The 16,948-nt window shown below is 43.1% G+C and overlaps 1 long non-coding RNA gene across 1 annotated transcript in view; it reads right to left on the reverse strand.

The window, feature by feature from the left end:
- Positions 1 to 14,446, reverse strand: part of LOC123364673 — a 55,542-nt gene extending 41,096 nt beyond the window's left edge. The window contains exon 1 of the long non-coding RNA XR_006577205.1: positions 14,364 to 14,446. This is a non-coding gene — a long non-coding RNA (uncharacterized LOC123364673). The remainder of the gene's footprint in view (positions 1 to 14,363) is intronic.
- Between the last annotated feature and the right edge of the window lie 2,502 nt (positions 14,447 to 16,948).

The following is a 16,948-nucleotide window of genomic DNA, read 5'->3' on the forward strand; positions in this document are numbered from 1 at the left end:
TGCCTTTGCTAGCTAAGATAAGCAGCAACATTCTGATGCTAGGGACTATGGGACCTGTACAGGGATTGGTTCCTGCAAGGTGACCAAGCTAATCCCAAAATGTGTGATGTGATATATGGCAAATGCAATGTAATGTGTAAATGTAAATAAAGGAAAAGATTGTCTGTGTAACTTTGGATGTGTGGTACACCCTATATCTATCCCCTACACTTGCATCTGATCAATTTAGCGTAGCTTTGCTGTCTGCCCAATAAAGAAACCTGAGTGATGAAATCCAGAGTCAAACTGAGTGATTTGGATCCCAGAGAACTGCATGAAGTGTTTTCCAGAACTGGACAAGGTGTTTATGATAAGCCAAATGGATAAGGTCTTGGAGGGAATCCCACCACTTAAGTGCTTTGCTGCTTCAAGGTTTAGGTTGGATAATGGTAATATATAACGAGAATGAGAGCTCTTGACTGCCCTTCTCTAGATACTTGCCTGTGATACGAAAAGATGTTGACCCTATACAACAAAAATGGATCTATGTAATAAAATTGGGTTGGTTGCCTTTGCTGAACTTTGTTCACAAATCCATCTCTGGATGCAACTGTTTCTAAAATCCCCACCTCCTGAGTGGTTCCAAACAATCTCCACTCAAAAATAAATAAATAAATCCAACATGCAGAAAAGTTTTTCTTTCCCCCTAACATAGTAATTTCCCTATGGAGGGGAGATAGCTCAGTGGTTGGAGCATTGGCCTGCTAAACCCAGGGTTGTGAGTTCAATCCTTGAGAGGGCCACTTAGGAATCTGGGGCAAAAATTGGTCCTCCTAGTGAAGGCAGGGGGCTGGACTTTGATGACCTTCCAGTTCTAGGAGATTGGTATATCTCCAATTATTACCTTTTTATTACCCCCAAAAGAAGCCTGACTTCATCCTGCACCATTGACAAATTTAAAGTCTAATGTCTCACAATCCTTCAGGGATAGAAATATACATTGGAGCTATATATCACAGGCAAGGGGAGTTTCCCAGGTTTCCAATGGGATATGTAGAATGAGTGACATGTCTGCAAGTGAGGGACATAAGAGATGGCATAGTATGCTTTAAAGGTTTTATTGACATTCATTTGAGATGACCTGCATAATTTACACATAGACTCGCCACTCATGAGTGAAGTGAATATACCAAACTCATGCATTCTTTATCCATCTAATATGTTACTTAAAACTGTGGCAAGGAACGTTATTTAAGTTGTAAAATGATGTATTCAAGAGTTAGGAAATGTCAGATTTAAGGTTGCTTGGAAAACCCATGAAATCTAAATCCCTCCCTCCCCCATGTGCAGATGCATTATGATACAGTCTTTAATGACAGGATCATATACTATTTTTCCCACAGGACCACTGCTTTATTCAGTGCACAGGATGGACACTGTTCAGGGAATAAACTGGGGTTACGTAGTGAATGAGGCTTTTGTTTATAGGATCCCTGCTTCATTTGTTCTAGAAATTGGAGATTTTTTAACACACCAATTCCCCATAACAGATTAGCATGAAATTAAAATGGTTCCATTGATACCATTTCTTATGTGAAAGTAACAAGTATTATTACCTCATTTTACAATGGGGAACTGAGGCACAGAGAGATTAAGTGACTTGCTTAAGGTCACACAAGAAGTCTGTAGTGGGGCTGGGAAATGAACCCAGATCTCCTGAGTCCCAGTCCACAGGCTTAACTACATGCCAGCCACCGCCAAGCCTCATTCTAATTAAATCCTCTTGGTTATTTTATTTCTATAGATACATTTTAGGTTACTATTTAACTCACAATGGGAAAACTGCATATGAGGGATACCCATACTGCACATTAGAGAGCTTGGCATCACCCAATAGGATGTCAGAGTGCAAATACAGAAGATACCTAGGGAAATGGTTTAAGAATGCTGCTGGCTCATCCTTCATAATCAGCAAGTTAATTCACAGCAACATGCAAATTCAAGATTTAATCAGGTTAATCGGTTAAAGATTGGTCACTTACAGGAAATCATGCAACTGCCATCCCCATATACTCATAAAACAGTGGTGTTGCCAGTTTGTTAGGTTTGAATACTAGGAGGAAAAAAGGAAATAGGGGATAAAATTTCCTGACCAAGAGAACCCAGGTGTGCAACAAATGCAATCATCTGCACAGACATGTACAGTAGGAAAGCATGATACAGGGGTCTTGCTCTGAATGTTGGCATTTTGTTCCATGCTTCAGCTGGATCCAATCTATGCAAAGAGTGTAAATTTCCCACCGGCTATAATACCTTAGATGTAACATTTGCTTCAGGCACATGTGAAGCTAATGAATGGACTCAGGCCCTCCATAATAACAGAGCCTACCAAGTAAATAGCAAAAGCTTGCTAGTTTGGAAGGGCTGCATGGGGGAGCTCACAGCTGATATAAAGCAACTTAGATGGCATCCACATCAATCATTCATCAGCCAACTCTGGCGTTGGGGGCATGTTGAGGACAGGTCAGTGTGTGCTTGCACTCCAGCAATGCTCAGCTGGCATATAGCCCCTGAGAAACCAAAGCCAGCTGGCATAAGATAGAGCAGCCCATCAGCTGCTCTAACTTAGAGTGGAGCAGTGCAAAAATCAGGACGTCATAATCAGCACCCTGACTGCCTCTTCCCATCTTGCACAGAGCATATCATGACACAGAACAGAATATGGGCCACATGCTTAAGACACTGGCGGATCCAAATTTGACAGACTCAGGCCAAGACATCATCACAAATGAGGATACCTCTGAAAAGACCATGCAGCAGGAGCCCAACCCTAGGTGTCTATTTGTCTGTGCAGTCAGTGCACTGCTCCCTCCCCCACCCATATGCCGCTTGCAGTCCATCCCAGAAATATGAGCTGAATCAGGCAGATGTAATGGCATCCATGTCTCTCTTGCGACATAACAGTAATGTTCCAACTTGAGGTTAGAGATTTAATGAACCCCAAATCTGAAATGTAGGTTCTCCCACTCCTAATAAATACCAAGGGAAGAAAAAATCCTACATGCTTCCTAACCCACACCCCACTCAGCATTAGCTACCGATATTAAAATGTTTTATTAGCTTTCCCTGCCAATGTATCCAGGACATCATATCTCTGTTCCTGAGGTCACATTCCTTGTGACTGTGCTTGCAGATTGAGAGATAAGCCCAAAGCCCGTAAGTGCCATGTCTGAATTCATGGGCTCATATAGCTTGCAAACAGGGATTACAAGAGCAGGTGGTCAGCTCATTAAATCCAGCCTCCTCCTTTCTCACTACCCTCTCCCCACCCCCAAACTTTCTGGATTGTGAATGAGTGTGCCTAGTCTTTTAAAAGCACACCAACTGTACTGCTAAACTCTTTAATGCATTTGGTGTAAGAGCTCAGTGACAAGAATCTGCAGCTGTTCAAGGGATGATGAGGTGGGTGAATGGTAGCCAGAGCTGAAACTTCTACCTCGATTTAGAGGCCTATTATTATATGTATGTGAATGCAGAGGAGCTAGGGGGGAGGGGAGAGGGATAGGAATAGAGAAAACTCACGTTTTTCACCTTCCCCCTCCCCCAACAATAAAATATTCAGGATTGGATGGTGATGACTAACACCTATATGAACAAAGCCATACTGAGAACTTAAAACAGCAATAAAAATAATGTAGCCATAATTAAAACTTCTGTTTAAAGTGGATTATCAATACACTATCAAATGTTACAATACACAGCTCTGGGGACATGGCTTTAACCCAATTTAAAGGGGTTTATGTTAGAGGGCAAGACGAAAAAGAGGTGTAAGATGGTTTGTACATGAAACAGAAGGAGCACTGGAGAGGGCAGAGGTCATCCACTAATGCCCAGGTACTATAGTTTTATAAGCCTTTCCAATTTGCCAACAAGAATACTAGTAAACCCCCCTCACATACACACACACCAGCACAAGCCTTTTGTGCCCCCTAGAACCAAACAATGTTTATAGTGTTTAGTGTATAACAGTCAGTGTTTTTAGTTTTCAACATTGCAAGCAGAGCTGGGTAAATGCTGAAATAAAAAAAAAATCAACTAGTATTTACTTGTATTTAAAAGTGCATGTGCTTTGGCTATTTGTATCCCTTTTGTGTTTGTTTTCTGTGAACAGCTGAGTGAACAAGTGCTACTGTACTAACATTTGCAGAAAGTGAATTTTAAACTATCACACAAGTATGCACGCCAGAAAAGGCAAGTTTTATATGGGATGGGACACAGATTGACCCAACAGGGTTTCTACATCTTTAAACTCCTTAGAGTCAAGTCCTATGGGGCTCCCAGTAGGCCTGTGCATTGGGATTTGTGCGGGCAGGGCAGGAGCTGTTGAATACAGCTGATAAATCCACTGGCCTGTGTAGTGCAAAGGCACTGAAGCAGTGTGGGCTGCTTCCGGCCTCAAAGCTGGATGTGTCTGTTTATGCTGAAGTGGAGAGTTTACAACAATTGTTTTGTTCAACTGGCAAATTTACAGCCATTTCCTCTATTTAAAAACAGTTATGCCAGGGGCACACCATTTGCCACACATTGTAAGTATACAGTTTCAGTAAGAGGAAATGTTTTTAGTGGGTAGAGCAGGGAACTGGAAGTCAAATTTCTTATCCTAGTCCTGCCACTGGCTCAGAGTTTGGCTTTGACAGTCACTTAGGCTGTGTGTGCCTCTTTTTACCAGTGTATAATATAATTATTTACCTGCCATATAGGGGTTTTATGAGGTTTAATTCATTAAGGTTTATAAAGAACTTTGAGATGAGATGACAGTTGCTATGGAAGTGCAAAGCACTATTAAAACACAAGAAAAAGATTCAACACCCATGCATACTTTTCTGGTGGTTTTTGATTTGTATTTTTAATTATCCACTTGCAAGCTTGAAAGTAAATACCACTCTACTCCTTTCCTCCTTCCAGACTGACAAACACTAATTCCTCTGACTGCTCCTTCAATTTCTAAGGGGGAATAAGGTAACATAGTGCATACTTGCTTCCTTGTTTGTCATCAGCGTTATTAATGTTATCAATAATGTCAATATAGTTCTTGGCACAGGATGTGTTGCTAATGTGACTTTGCTCCCTCTGCTGGCTGCTTTGTGACTTTAACAGCAGAAGTAACAAACTTTGCAATGTTTTTGGTACTGTTACAGTCAGAGAGTTTAAGCCAGGGCCAGCTCCAAGCACCAGCTCAGCAAGCAGGTACTTGGGGGGCCAAGGGGAAAGGGCAGCACGTTGGGCTCTTCGGCAGCAAGTCCCTCAGTCCCTCTCGGAGGGAAGGACCGGCCGCCAAATTGCCGCCGAAGAAGAAAGTGGCGCAAAGGAGCAGGTGCCAATCGTGATTTTTTTTTTGCGCCGCTTGGGGCGGCAAAAACCCTGGAGCCAACCCTGGTTTAAGCACAACTAAATACAAAACCCAAGTCTATTCCCTATCACATTATAATGGTGCTAAAGTAAATCAAATTTGTGCCTAAACTGTCAGTGTCCCTTTAACTTTTCCCTTGTACCTTTACTGAAGATACTTTTACCTCTAAAAATAAGTTGTGGTATTGATTTGTCTGTATTAAAAATCAATTATATTTATTTGCTTTGCTTTCAATAATTGTGCTAGGAAACCAATCCCACATCTTTACTGTCCTAACACCTGGGTACACTCTTTCAGACATTGTGTTGTAGATGAATTTGACATGTACTGAGTGGTAAGCATTCCCTTTCAAGCATTAAACAGAAAAACAGACCTGAAAAATTTTCCTGCACAGATATGCTGATGACACAGTTGTCTTTAGTGTGGCAGGTGCTCTGAGAATCATACTATTTTAACATTGACTTTAGCTGTTGGTAATAAAGAGGTTATTTTTATGACTTTCATCATAGGATATTTCCCTGTTGTGAGAAGAGCTCACTCAGAAGTTTGGAAATGCCAGATTCTGCCCCCTTGTCCATATGCCTTATGATAAGGTCTTTAATTACATGATCACATGCTACTTTTTTCACTGAACCCCTGCTTCTCTCAGTGTACAGGATGGACACACAAGAAAGTAGAATTAAGGTTGCCTGGACAACTGTAAATCTGACATTTCCTAACTGTTGAGTACTTGACTTTGCAACCTAAATAACTTTCTAATGTGTGTGCTCACACAGTTAATTTGTAAGGCACAAGCTATGCCACTGGCTCAGGCACCTGCTATGCCTCTATTAAGTGAAAGCAGAACACTGGGACCAGAAGAGACACTGCAACCATATTCCACTGCAGCCATGACAACAGCAAAGCAGCTCAGAAAGGGTCAGGTGCAATGCAGGCTAGATCTTAATTATTTTCAAGAACTGGGTCAAGCATCTCTAAATTTCATGCTGGAGGTTGTATTTGTTTCTGGCTTTAGTCAACCTTCACTTGACATCTCATATAACTTTCGTAACCCACAAGCTGTTTTCCTTACTTGCTGGGATAAGAGGAACTGGAGCCCAACACAATTCCCAGACTGAAAAACTAGAAGGTCTAGGGAGCAGATCTGAAAACAAACTCTTGGAGAAATATGTACCCCTCTAATTGCAGATGATTCACTTAGGTGAGCATTCACAAGGAATATGGGGTTGAGGGAGGGGACAGGAAAAGAAATAAAGGTTATACAGCAAAATTATTTTGTTGAGTAGGCAAAGGCCTCACCCACTTATTATAGTGTGTATCAAGCATTGCCAAGTTGGTTTCTAGTGGGGGAAAAGCCAAGCCAACTTTGTGTCTTCGTGTGCTGGGACGCAAAGTATTAATAGAGTTCTCTTTGATCTGAAGACTGTTGCTAGAAGGAAGTGTCAGCACTAGTCAGACGAGGTGGATTTATGGCTATAAGCCTAAACTATACATTGTTCAAACATCACTGGCCTTCCTTCCTCCCCAGTGTTTTGTAATTAGAACAGACTAAAGCAGAGAAGTTGTAACTACTTTAACAAAAATACTAAAAATAAATAAATACTAAAACTTCCCAACAGCATTTGCTGCGAGCTGCTGACAGGTGTTATGTTCATCGTCTCGCCCTGTAGATTAGAGCCAAAGTCACAGAATGTTTCAGCTGAAGAGGAAAAAAAAATCCAGACACATTTCCCAACCTTCTCATAGATCTATCACTTTGCTGTGGGGGAGTTGAAGGTTTTTTTTATAAACCCTGGGTCAAATTCAACTGTGCAGTGTGAGCAGTTCTATTTGTTTCAATATGTTACTCCTATTTACATGGCAGTTGAATTTGGACCTGTGACTGTGGCTATGCAAGATAACACTGAAAGAAGAAAAAAAAACACAGACTGGTACTTCAGAGGCATAATTTTGCTCTCATTATTTTAAACCTCACAGATCAGATCAACTACAGATAGCAGAGGGCTCCTTTTGAGCCTGATTCAAAGCCCACTGGAAGTCAATGGGAGCCTTTCCACTTTGGATCAGGACCTTTGACAGAAGGATAATGAATCAGGACCCACCTACACCCTTGAGCCAAAATGGACCTTCCCATGTCTGAGGAAGGAACTCACAACAGAACTTCGATGGCAGTCACAGGGCAGCCATATCTGAGTGTTCTATCTAATTAGGCAGAGATGTGGTAGAAAGGGGAGAAAGAAAGAGAGAACACACGATGGCATGCTATAAACATTGTATTGACCTGAGTTTGGGATGACCTCACCACTAAAGACTGAGGAAGCATGTCAAACCAAACAAGTGTGTTCTAGAAACAATTACCATATATACTCGTTCATAAGCTGAATTTTTTTAGTAAAAAAGGGAAGCATCAGAGAAGGGGGTCGGCTTGTGAACGTGTATAGAGAGGGAGAGGTGGGACACAGCCCCTCCCGCAACAGAGGGAGCAAGGAGAGGCAGTATAGCCAGCAGAGCCAGAAGGGAAGAGGCGGGGCCAGAGTCTCTCTGCTTCTGGCCATGCTGTTCTCCCCACAGCTTCCGAAGCAGCTGCAGCTCTAGGGCTGTCAGGCTGCAGCTATGCCAGTCAGCCCCAACCCCCAGAGCAAGCTGTGGCCGCACCGCCCAGCCTGCTGGAGCAGCTCCAGCCAGGCCAGATGAATCCTCCCCTGGCCCTCCCCAGATAAGGTGGGAAGGGATGGGGAGAGTGTGGGGGTCCTGGGCTAAGGGTGGGGTCATGTGGGGGGTGGTCACAGGGGTTACTCCCCTGACTCTCAGCTTCCCCCAAAAAAAAGTTTTCCCACCAGTTGCTGTCCCGGTCCATCAGGGTAAGCAGCTGGTGCGCCGCGATACTTTGTTTACTTAGGTTTACCTCCGTGCCTGTGAACACTCAAGGTAAACAGATCATCTCAGCCCACAAGCGGCTTATCTTGATGGGCCAGGAGCCAAAAGTTTGCTGACCCCTGAATTATAGGATCGGCTTATGAACGGGTTATACAAATTTTCCATTTTCACTTATCCATCTTGGGGGGCGGGTTGGCTTATAAACAAACTGGCTTTTGATCAAGTATATACAGTATTTTAGGAATGTTTCAGGGAGATTTTTAATAAAGGATTTTTGATATCCCAGGCAACAGGCACCTTGATTATTAGGAGCCCAACTATACAAGGCTCTAGGGGAGAAGAAGTTCATATAAACATACCTAGAAATATGACTTTTAAAAGCTGTTTCTATTCCTAAAGGCTACTCAGAACCTGGAGTTTCTGTTTTATGGGAAATTCCAACATTGAAATTTGTTTTTGTTTTAAATCTTGGCATTTTTTTCTGATCAAGAAGTTTCCCACAAAATGAAAATTCAAAAATAAAAATTGATTTGGAACCATTGAGATGTTTCATTTTGACAAGGCAAAAGTGTTTTCTTTCAATACATAACATAGCACAATATAAAATACATTATATGTAATATTAAATACAATAAAATCAATATTTTATTACACAAAATTCAAAATTAAATGAATCAAAGTAAGCAAGTTGAAATGAAACATTACAATGTTATCGAAACAAGAACGGAACAATTTGTTTCAAATTTTTTCTGTAAACATTTAGTTGAAATAGACACACTCCTGCAAAATATTTAGATTATGATAAACATAATCCTGCATTTTCCCCTGGAAAACTGCTTTGTCAATACAGTTTCAGCTAGCTTTACTAAAAAAGTCAAAGTTAAACTCCTTTACTCTAAGCCCATTCAGGTGTAGAAGCCAATGCGGAGTTCCCCCATTTCGGAGCTGGGAATTGTCTTTTCCCAGTGGAGGAGATAATTATTTGTATGAGAAATATCAGAGTTTGGTATTTCTCTGTGGAAATCTCTGTGTCAGGTTGATTTTTTTTTAAAGAATGGCTGCTCATTAAAGCTGATGGCAGGAAGTGTTAAAATAAACCCCAGGAAAGATAGATTAGAAAGCAAAAGGCAGGTGAGAAAGTGAAAAGTGCACAATAGATTTACTTACACCTGAGGTCACAGTTTATCACATGGATATCACCTTTACATATGTAGTATACCCAGTGGTGAGCTCCAGCCGGTTCGCACCGGTTCGCAAGAACCGGTTGTTAAATTTAGAAGCCTTTTTAGAACCGGTTGTTCCAGGACAACCGGTTCTAAAAAGCTTTTAAATTTAACAAAGGCTCAGGCAGCTGTCCACCCGGCCCCCGGCGCCAGCTCACCGCCCCCTCTCCCCTGAATGCTCCGCCCTCCCTCTCCTCACCTTCCCCTGCTTCCTGCGAATCAAATGTTCGCGGGAAGCCTGAAAAAAGCAGCAGGCAGGTAAGCCGGGGGCGGGACTGCTCCCCCTGGCCCCGGCCGAGCGCCCCAGCCCGGTCCCAGCCAAGCACCCCCGGCTTGGGCTGGTCCCGGCTGCGCAGCTCAGACCCGGCCCATCTCGGGACCCGCCGCTCCGGCCCCAGTGCCGGCAGAGCAGCTCCGGCCCCGGGGGCCGGCGCGGGGAGTCGGGCCCCGCGGCTCCAGCCCGGTGCCGGCCGAGCGGCTCCAGCCTGGTGCCGGCGCGGGGAGTCGGGCCCCGTGGCTCCGGCCCGGTGCCGGCCGAGCAGCTCCGGCCCTGGGGCCAGCCTGTCCCGGGGAGTCGGGCCCCCTGGCTCCGGCCCCGGTGCTGGCCCGGCCCGGCCAGTCGGGCCCCGCAGCTCCAGTCGAGGTCCCGGCGCAGCGGACCCGGTCCCGGTCCCAGGCAGTGTGGTAAGGGGGCAGGGAGCAGGGAGGGGGTGTTCGGTGGGTTGTGGAGGGGTGGATAGGGGTCAGGGCGGTCAGAGGGCAGGGAACAGGGGGATTGAATGGGGGCAAGGGTCCTGGGGGGCAGTCAGGAAGGAGCAGGGGTTGGATGAGATGGTGGGGGCACTCAGGGACGGAGAGAAGGGGTGGTTGGATGGGGCAGGGGTCCCGGGGGGCCATCAAGAATGAGAGGAGGGGTTGGATGGGGCTGCAAAGGGCAGTCAGGGGACAGGGAAGGGGGGGGATCATAGAATCATAGAATCTCAGGGTTGGAAGGGACCTCAGGAGGTCATCTAGTCCAACCCCCTGCTCAAAGCAGGACCAAACCTGCTGGGTCAGGGGTCTCGGGGGGGTGTCAAAAACATGGGGGGTTGGATGGGGCATGACCCCCCGGGGGGGCATGACCCCCTCGTGAGGTGAGGAGGAGGGAACCGGTTGTTAATATTTTGGCAGCTCATCACTGAGTATACCTGTATATATATTTATTATACATATTTCATTCACCATTGAAATGCAGCCCACAATGAAGTGAAAGGGACCTCTGGCAATGCACATCAACACTACACAATAGTTCAAGAGAGCATGAAGAATACTTTATACAAATGAAACAGCAGGGGGAATTCAGGAAGACAGAAAAATGTAATTAGCCAGTTGGAATTTGGCCAGGGACACATGGGCTAATACCTCTAACTTCTACAAAAGGTGCCATGGGATCTTTACTGACAGCAAGTGGTCAGGACCCTGGTTTTTAAATAACCTAAGGAAGTTTAGTCCTCATTATGTTTCAACAAGATCCACATTCTTTTGGAATGGTACAGATTCCTGCAGACTCCAAACCAGTGATGTTAATGATTCTTTAGGCTTTCCTTGCTGCCTCGATGTCTCACTCAGTTATTAGCAAGTTTATAAAAAGGAAAACCACACACACACCCCAGCTACATACACACACACACCCAACTCCACCTCATACCCCCAACTTAAGTTTAGTATTTCTTAAAGCCGTTAGCTCAGCCTGTTAATGATCATAATGAATTCTATCTTGTGGCTTTTTCATGGTTTTCCCACTCCTGGTTTGATTTTTTTTTTTTTAAGAACACATTAAAACCAAGACCCTGGCCTCTTGTATGGGTCTGCATGAACAACTGGAACAATTTCTTTAGAAGATGATAAGCATGTGAGGTTGTGGTAATATAGCAATCATTAACAGGTGCACTGGAAGAGAGTCACATGAGGTCATGAAACCCAGTGTCAAAATCAGGAATTCTTGTGCAAAGCTAATGTTCTCGTCAAGAATATTGAAGAAAATGTGATATGATTTAATACATCTCTAAAAATATTTATAAGCTAAATTTAAGTGATATAAAAACCCTAATTCCACTCTCAGAAGAGAATACAGATATTAGAGGAGGAGTCTATGTGCCCACTGATGCAAACATGTAAATCCTGTTAGTATTAAAAGGAAGCATATATGCATAGGAGGGAAGGGTAGACCCTCAAATGTTTCAATGTCATGGTGGTATTTGTTACCAAACTACTTGTCAAACATACTGCAGGACTGCTCTCCACAAAAATAATCCTGCAAAATTATCAAATCCCACTGAGCCAGAATGTACAGTTTTTAACTGAGCAAAACTCACTGGACTAGATTCTCTGCTGGTGCAAACTGGTGCAGCTTCATTGACTTTAGTGGAACTTTGCCAATTTAAACCATCCAAGGATGTGACTTTACTGGCACGTAAGTGTGTTTAAGTGGTTGGCTAAATCAGGGCATAGTGCTCTATGTGCAATACGGTGAAATTGTTGCTATCGAAATGTTAAATTTTGCTTCTCTTGACTGTTATTGTAGTGTTAACTCTAAAAAGGTTGCATTAAAGAAGATTTTTGCATTGATCATTTTTTACCCACTTGACTGGTCCATTTAAGAGAATACATTCAGCAAACGCAAGTCTACACACTGGATTCTTTCATGTACTAAATGTTTCAAAAACAACAACAAAAAACACTATGAAAAGGTTAAAGTGAAGTTTTTGTACAATTATGTTTTAAATAATTAAACCGAAGGCTTCATAAATTCCTGCCCGCCCTCCCCTATTTTTGCCCAAAGGTCTCCCTTCTCTGACTAATATCCACAGATTGCCATGAGTTGTCACCAACACAAGGCAGTCCTACCTTGCCATGGAGTCACAGACTTGCAAGTGCTGCACCAATCCATTGACATGTATTTGCTCAGTGAAGCAGACACCTTGGAGGAAGTCAGTATCTGCTCATTATTTCAATGTTTTAGCCTCTCTGTGACTCGTGTCTGTATAATACAGGAAACCACTAGCAAATTTTAGGGAGGTTTTCCGGGATGCTGAAGAAATGGGTTATGAGCATCCCTGCCCCACCCCCAACACAAATCACTTTAAATCCCAAATTATATTTATACTGGCAAAGGCTCAGATTAAGAAGTGATGAGGTAAATATTGTATTAGGAGTAGTATTCTGGTAATGCCTAGAGCAGTGGTTCTCAACCTATTTATCATTGCGGGCCACATGTGTGTCTCACAAAGTGTTACCTGGGCTGCAGGTTGAGAGCCACAGTGCCCCCCTATACCCAGCACCTTCCAGAGACCCCTCCACAGAGTGGGGCCAGGAGCGGAGAGTCGGTGCAGGGTGAGGGCAGGGACCCTGGAGCCTCCCCATACAGAGCCGGGAGGCAGCCAGCAGCCTGGACCCCGAGCCCACTGTGCAGCAGCCCGGACCCTGAGCCCACCATGTTGCAACCCGGACCCTGAGCCCGCTGTTCAGGGCCAAGTGGCAACCAGCAGCCCCGAGCTTGCAGCCTTTAGCACACAACTGAGCTGGGCCTCAGCTGTGTGCTAAATGGGCAGCATGCGAGCCACAGGTTGATTACCACTGGCCTAGAGGTTCCAACCAGTTTCAGGAGCCCATTTTGCTCGAAAAATCTTACAATTTAAAAATCAATAGAGGATGGGATAAAGGCAGTGTTATCCATTTTACAGGTATGGGACTGCGGCACAGAGAGAATAAGTGACTTGCCCAGGGTCATACAAGCAGCCTGTGGCAGAGCCAGAAACCAAAGCCAGTTCAAGTCCCACATCAATATTTTAACTACAAGACACCCTTGCCCTCTAAATCCTACAGTATATTTGGAAACTGAATTTCTGATTACATCATCCTGTGTTAAACAATCTAATTAGAGAGACACATTCAGGAACTCACTGCTGACCATAGCCGATGCCTCATTTCTAAGACAATTAAAGAGGTCGCTTTCTGCTACAAAATATAAATGCTCATCAGTTCATCCTTTCTGTCAAATGAATGGAACATTCTGTGTTACATGTACCCTATTGTATATAGCCAATACAGGGACTTCATTGCTCCCTAGGCCACCACTCAGCAGGCCAACTTCTGACCTTGGATGTGGATGTGCAGCTCCCATTTGGCCCTGTGTATCTTGCATATGATACATTTTGTATTTGCTAGACCTGAGGTTAGGGGTGGCATATATTTTGCATAAGAGACAGGTTTCTTAACAGTGTTACAAAATATATGGAACTTTGTAGACCTATACTGCACATTGAGTCAATTACTGAGAAAAAACTGCCAGCATTGAACTACAATCACTGCTAACATACTGTTAACAAATGGAAAAAATATATTAAAAAGTAACTTTTTGAAGAGGGGGCAATGGCAGCTGGCAACAGCAATGTCATTAAATCAATGGAAACAGCAAAAACAAAAATTATCTACTGTGCCCATTATTATTTTCATGAATAAAGTCATTGGCTTTATCTCGCTTAACTCTAGAAATCAATTGTATCTACAGTGAGAGCAGACATATGGGAATCCTATCTATGTATCTTGACACCAGCAATAGCTACACTATAGAACTTCATTAAACTACTAGGGTCAACCATCACCTCAAAGTTAGCCATGCAACGGCTATCAAGTCCTGGCACGCAGTGTGTTGTATTCAAGCACCTTAACTAGCATTCAGGAAGGGCATGGCATGACATTTCCGGTTAACTCAAAAATGAACAAGTAACCAAATGAAAACATTTTTCTACTATTTGCTTTAAGGAGTTTAGTAGATTGCATCATAAGACCATCTGCTACAACTTGGATAGCAAAAGCAAAAAGCTTCCACAGACCTTCTTGCCAGCATGTCTGAACCTTGCTCTGGAGGGATCACCTCAAGGAATGAGAATTAGTTTAGTTTCTAGGCCATTCAAATCTTTAGCCTCACTGCCAACAGGCTTTTTTGTGGAGCATGCACTTGAAAGTGCATTGAGACCAAAACTCATTTCACCTGCAGTGCATAACTAAAGAGCCATCTGAGCATAACTTTGAGCTACTCCCAACTGGTGCCGGATTTAAATCAATGGCACAGAAGTGAAAAAAATCCCAATCACCTCAGTCATCAGTCCCAAAATATATAGTGGGGTTTTTTGTGCCACATGCAATTATTCCTTTAAATACAAACACTAATGTGCTACTGTGGTATATACAGGTTAGCAATCCTAGCATTATACAATCCTCAGTATTTTAGCTTCCTTTTTAAGATTTTTCTAGATAAGCATCGCTTGAAAAATAAAATGGCTGCAGTTTGCTGGCAGTTAGGTGACGACCATTTAACCCCTCTGTGTTGGACTACTTGTAGAATTGTTGTCTGTATAGCAATTATATGAATCATGTGGCAGGTGGCTCCATACAGATAGGTGTGTTGGTGACTTTGGAGTCATCTTTCACTCTGTCATCTAGTATAGTTATCCTGCTGATTGACTGCCAGGTCTCCCTAGTCATCTTGGAAGCCTATAATATTTTTTCTTACCTTTGATTTTGAGTAATTTTCCTTCCTACTGTGAACAAAGCTGTCAAGAATAAAAGTTTCATTATTAATTCTTCATCTGGTCTGTATGCAAGCTGTATTGTGCTTTGAGAAAAATGTGTCCCTCATGCCCCAACTCTTATGTTTTTACATATACAGCTGTCTACACATGGGCTCTAAAACCCACTGAACATGCTGGCTGTCTCTTATTTAGCAGAATGAATTTTCTTTGTTGGTCAGGAGTAGAATAAAATATCACATGGTCTCTGGAACACAGCATAATATTTTTTAAACTATTATGTACACATAACACACTTCTCCCCAGGAATACATAAAAATAAAAGACTAAAATGATAATGATGTAATATGAGTAGGTTTACTTTTGTCTGCAGTTGTAGCTGTGTTGGTCTCTGGATATGAGAGCAAGAAGGTGGATGAGGTAATACTTTTATTTCTCCAACTTCTGTTGGTGAAAGAAACTTTTGAGCTCCACATAGCTCTATTTCCAGTTGGGGAAAGTTAATCAGTGTCACAGCTAACTACAAGGTGGTACATATTTGTAAGCACAAGTAATTAACATATGTTGCAAGAAACCATTCAAAATGAAGGGGGCAATTAACATTTCTTGTGAACCTTTTGGGATCCATGGGGTCCAACACATGCCTATCACAATGCACAACATGTACCTTATCCAGGGCACTAAATGCCCCAACAACAACTATGTGGATGAAACCAAATAATCACTACGCTCTTGAAGGAACTCACACAGGAAAATTATAAAAGACAGAGGGATCACATCACCTGTGCGGGAACACTTTTCACAAAGCAATCATGCTATATCTGACCTCTCAGTCCTCATCCTCAAAGGATACCTACACAACACTTTCAAAAGACAAGCCTGGCAGCTTAAATTTATAACTTTGCTAGACACTAAAAATCATGGACTGAATAGAGACACTGGATTTATGTCTTATTACAACAATCTATAACACACACACTGCAGCTGCCTTCCCCCCTACCTGTTCCTTTCCCACCGATGACTGAAGGGGTGTTAATGGGCCACTTCACCTTTTAGCGGCCCCTTGAAATATGTTAAGTACTTACACTAAACAATTTGTTCTACCTTGTATTTAGCTGTGACACTGGGAGTACCTTTCCCAGACCTGAAGAAGAGCTCTGTGTAAGCTCGAAAGCTTGTCTCTCTCACCACCAGAATTTGGTCCAATAAAAGATATTACCTCACCCACCTTGTCTCTAACACTTCTGGCAATCATAGGACAAAGGGAGTTGGTAGGCATAGACTGTTGTAATCAGACATAAAACCGGTACCTCAATTGCATCCATGATTTTTGGTGTCTAGCAGAATTATGAATTTAAGCTTCCAGTCTCGTCTTTTGAAGGTGTTTTGCTCCCCACAGACCAGGACACACCAACTCAAAGTGACTCCGGACCCTGCCAAAACAGATTCCCAACCTGCAGACATATCTCCACTGCTATCATGAAAAATACCACCCACAATACACCTTTCAAGATCCATGGGTTCCACACACGCCTATCACAACATGTGGTGTACCTCATCCAGTGCATTGAGTGCCCCAACAACAACTTTGTGGATGAAACCAGACAATCACTACGCTCTCAAATGAACTCACACAGAAACATGATAAAAGACAAACACCCCATGTCACCTGTTAGTTTTGTGAAAAGCATTCGCCATCTCTCCATCAGTCCTTGTCCGCAAAAGAAGCCTGCTCAACACCTTCAAAAGACAAGCCTGGGAGCTTAGGGCAAGTCTATACTACAACATTAAATCAAACTATGTTAGCTCTATCTATGTACATCCACCATAGTAATTACTGTGGTGGTTCATGTCCACACTATCCTCTTTCTGTTGGTGGTGTGCATCCC

Source organism: Mauremys mutica, chromosome 2, assembly GCF_020497125.1.
Source record: "Mauremys mutica isolate MM-2020 ecotype Southern chromosome 2, ASM2049712v1, whole genome shotgun sequence".
NCBI lineage: Eukaryota > Metazoa > Chordata > Testudines > Geoemydidae > Mauremys > Mauremys mutica.